The 4,318-nt window shown below is 49.3% G+C and overlaps 1 protein-coding gene across 1 annotated transcript in view; it reads right to left on the bottom strand.

Moving 5' to 3' along the window:
* Positions 1 to 3,928, bottom strand: part of Usp6nl (USP6 N-terminal like) — a 125,089-nt gene extending 121,161 nt beyond the window's left edge. The window contains exon 1 of the mRNA XM_031359350.1: positions 3,896 to 3,928. The gene's annotated coding sequence lies outside the window, so the exon portion shown is untranslated. The remainder of the gene's footprint in view (positions 1 to 3,895) is intronic.
* Positions 3,929 to 4,318: the final 390 nt, after the last annotated feature.

Genomic DNA, 4,318 nt, shown 5'->3' with positions numbered 1-4,318 from the left:
AAAAAAAAAGAGAGAGAGAGAGGGAGGAGTGAAGGAAGGAAGGAAGGAGTGAAGAAAGGAAGAAAAGAAAGAAAAATGAAGATGTCATTTTTAAAAACTCAAGGCAAATCAAGAAAGAATTTTAAGAATAAACTCCCCAGGTAAGACAGATTTCAAAACTATCCTCCATACCTATTCAATTTTTTTCTTTTGTGATTTTTATTTTACCTGTCTTATCTTACTCCATATACACTGATAAATTAAACTGCCTGAAAACCAACAAAATGAAGAGCCCAGCAGCTCCCAGGGAGCATCGGTGCAAGACCACTGCACTCCTGTGAGATGAAGCACGGCTTTGCCATCCCTAGCAACATGGCTAGTGTAAAATTAATATACTGAGCCCTTTTTAAATGACAGTCTACCACAGTACTTCAGCATTATTATTATTATTATTATTATTATTATTATTATTATTACTTATGTATTTATTTTGGTTTTTTGAGACAGGGTTTCTCTGAATAGCCCGGCTGTCCTGGAACACACTCTGTAGACCAGGCTGGCCTCGAACTCAGAAATCCACCTGCCTCTGTCTCCCAAGTGCTGGGATCAAGGGCGTGCGCCACCACTGCCCAGCCAATTTTTTTTTTTTTTCTAATTCACTTGTAGATGCAGTGGAAGAAAACTTCCATGGGGGAAAATACATAACTTCTGCTATCCTCATAGCACTGTCACAACAACACAGGTACAAGGTGTACCTCTGTCACAAGCTAACTAAGTCATCTCTGTAGAGCCAAAACCACTTAGGGAGACACAAAATTCCCGAGTCGATCTTGATCTTGCCTCAAGAAAATGAAACAAGCCCAATACTTCCTAGACATTTGCTCTTAGGGTAGACAGCTCCTAAAGTTTTGTGAAGAGAGGGCATGTTTAATTAAATAAGGTAGTCTAAGCCAATGAGGGAAAATAGAATCACCTTCAATCAACAATCAACAATGATCCTTACAATCTTTGTTCTGAGAAGAATCAAAGGATATTTTACTTAGTATTTAATCCAAGTTTAACAGCCATAGGAGCTAAGTACCCCAGGAGTTCTAAAAGCAGACTCTGTAGTCTGTAGTGGACAGTCCCTTCCCTGTCTTGTGAGGGGTGAGGCAGACTGACTCACTCTCTGGGATGACTATGAAGCAGAGACTAGTTTAGGAGCTTCTGTCAAGCCCTGACAGCAGCACACAGGCTGTGCAGAGACCTAGCTGACAGGCATCCAACACTCTCCTGTGACTTCCACATCAGTCTCCTCACACTGTACTGGGAGGGAGTACTTTCTCCTCACCCTCAAATATCCTAATTTTATGAAAAAATAAGCTTTGAAGTCATAAAGTACGAGAGCCTGTAGATACTAGCCAGCCGGGAATGGTCTCTGCGACTCTAATCCCTGTATGCTATGCAGAAGGGTGCTACAGGTCAGACTCTCTTCAAATTGTGATTCTTAGGTTAACTGCAAAAGATGGTAGAAATCTTTTAGAGGGAAAATGATTCTCTACTATATAATTAGATCACATCTGTAAATGGAAACTGCTTCTCACAAGTTACACTGCAGGGGCAAACTGTAAGTCTGTGGTAATTAGTCTGCATTGCACTGGTTACAAAACAAGGATGGTTAAAGTAGAATTAAACTCAGAGCCAGAAAATGTCTCCTCCTCACTCCCTGAAGTAGCAACTCTCAAAGTTTTAGTATTCTAAATTCTTTGACTTCCTTAACATTCCTCAATTTCTCAACCAAAATCATTTGCTAAAAGGTTGAACACACTGGCTTCTTTCATCCATCTTTCCTGGCTACAAAATATAACAATAATTCATCATGATGGTAAAGCTGGGCCAGTACAAACTGCCTGGCCCTGGAGCCCCAGACTGGATCTGCTGGTTCCCGCACAATGCATGAAGATGATCGATCAGTCAATATACACCCAACACCTACTCTGACACTTCTCCTTAGGTACTTGACTAACCAGACCAGTTGTCCTCACTGAGTTACTGCACAGCAAAACACCCTGAAAGGGAGTAATGGGGGGCTGGAGATATGGCTTGCTCAGTGGTTACGAACACTTGCTGCTAATACATGATGGCCCACAACCATCCAGAACCCCAGTTCCAGGACATCCTCTTCTGACCTCTGAGAGCAACAGGCACACATGTGGTACATACACATAAATGCAGGCAACACTCATACACATAAAATAATAAATCTTAAAAATATATATATTTTAAGACGAAAGGGTACTGATAGATTATACTCATCAGAACCAAGCACAACCTAGAGTTGCCTGGTTAAAAAGTAAGCGGCAAGCAGCACTAGGGCTGAGGACCCAAACTCTGAAAGTTGAGCAAAAGATGCTTCTTGAGTACCTGTGAGAGAGTGCCCTGATTCTTCAGCTGGGGGACACTGTCCTTGCAATTAGGGCTCTGTGTTTCCCTCACAGGTTAATCAACAGTTATTAGTATAATTTCCTTTTCCATTTTGACTTAGAGCTTAAGGGCCTGGGGAGAGTACAAACTAAGGAGTGAAAGAGACATCATGCTTACAATTTCTCCTATAAAATTATGACAAACTAGGAAATATTTTGTTAATTGTGGGGTCTTGGTGAAAAAAAGCAAGGAGTCACTGTTTAAATGCCAGTTTACTGATTATTTAGGTGAGTTAAAGAAAGGGAAAACAATTTAAAACTCTGCCCTAGTTTCCACCACCACCACCACCACGACGAACAAAACTTCAGTATGGGAGGGAATTCACGGTCATCTCAACTGTACCGCGAAACTTTTCTGAGCTATGAAAGAACTGTCTCATAGATCTAATTATATACGAAGAAAAAAAAGGAAGGAAGGAAGGAAGGAAGGAAGGAAGAAGGAAGGAAGATCCACAACTAAATTATTCCAGCAAGAATACTTAGAACACTGTCCCTACAACTTTTTCCATTCGTGTCGCAGTATTACCCCAATTCACCGAGCCTTTCCAATCCATAAGGCACAACGCATATTAGTCTTCTAAAAAAGGCGTCTTGGGGTAGGGGAAATAAGTGAACAGAAGAATCTACAAACGCAGCTTTATTCGAAAATGCCGTGACGTTAGCCAACACCTTGTACGCTAATTTTAAAAATAAAATTCAAAATATCTGTCGATTAAACGGAATACGGCTAGAAAGAGCCCAGCGACTCCCGATGCTCAACATACAGGAACGTCCCACCAAGGAGTTAAGACTTCTCTCACTCGCTGGCATTAAGACACCTGCGAGTTACCGTGCTCATCCCCCCCCCACTGAACCGCCGCGCTCCCGGAGCTCCAAACGAGCCGGCAAAACTTTGGAAGGAGGGCGCACGGATATCCAGGCTTTCCAGGCTTTCCAGCTCCCTCCCTCCCGCCCATCCTCCCCAGGGCTGCTCCAAAGTTCTAGCGGCGTCCCGGGCAATCGTTTTCAGCGAACGAAGTTTGCCTGGGTCCTGCCCACTCGCGCTCCCGCAGGACACAACTGAAACTTGCGAGGGAGACACGTCTCCCTGGGGACCGAAACTTGCACGCGGGGTGGGGGAGGAAGGCGGCCAAAGCGTTCCGCCTCCTCGGGGTCTGCACGCAGCAGCGCTGGGCCCTCCCGGCCCCCGGCTCCCGGCCCCCGGCTAGCCGGTCCGCGCGCGCCCGCCCGCCTGTCAATCACACCGCAGACCACCACCCCCCACGCGCGCGCAACACGGCGCGCGGGCTCCACGGGAGTCGGCTCCGTCCAGGCCGCGCCGCCGCAGCCTGCCCTCTGCCCGGGGCCGGGAATGGCGGCGGCGGCCAGCTGCCCGGGGCCAACTCCGTCCTGGCCCCCTCGCCTCTAAACCCCGCCAGCCCCTCCAGCAGCGGCTGAAGAGAAAAGGAAGTTACCTCCAAGCGGTCCCGGCGGCGGCGGCGGCAGCGGGCAGGCGCGGGAGGCCGAGAGGGTCCGGCGCGGCGGCGGCGGTGGTGGCGGCGGCGGCGGCGACGGCTACCGCAGTGCCCTCCGCCCCATTGTTTCCCTTCCAGGAGGCTCCCGGCAATGCCGAGCCCGGGAACCAGGAAGTTCCCCGGCGCGACGCCTCCTGCCGCCGCCGCTATGGAAACGGCCCCCGCCTTCCCCAGGGCGGCTCGCCCGGGACCCCGCCTCCGCGCCGCCGGCCCCGCCCGCCTCACCGGCCGCCAACAGTCGCCGCTGCGGCCGCGGCCGCCGCCATCTTGGCGCGGGCGGACAGCCCCTGCCTTCCCGGAGGCACGTGCGCCGCCCCCGCGCTCCCACCGGGCGCGCTCCCGTTGAGCTGCGGGCGGAGGCCG

This window comes from Mastomys coucha, unplaced genomic scaffold (genome assembly GCF_008632895.1).
Source record: "Mastomys coucha isolate ucsf_1 unplaced genomic scaffold, UCSF_Mcou_1 pScaffold7, whole genome shotgun sequence".
Lineage (NCBI taxonomy): Eukaryota > Metazoa > Chordata > Mammalia > Rodentia > Muridae > Mastomys > Mastomys coucha.
This window is presented reverse-complemented; position numbering and strand designations above follow the sequence as displayed.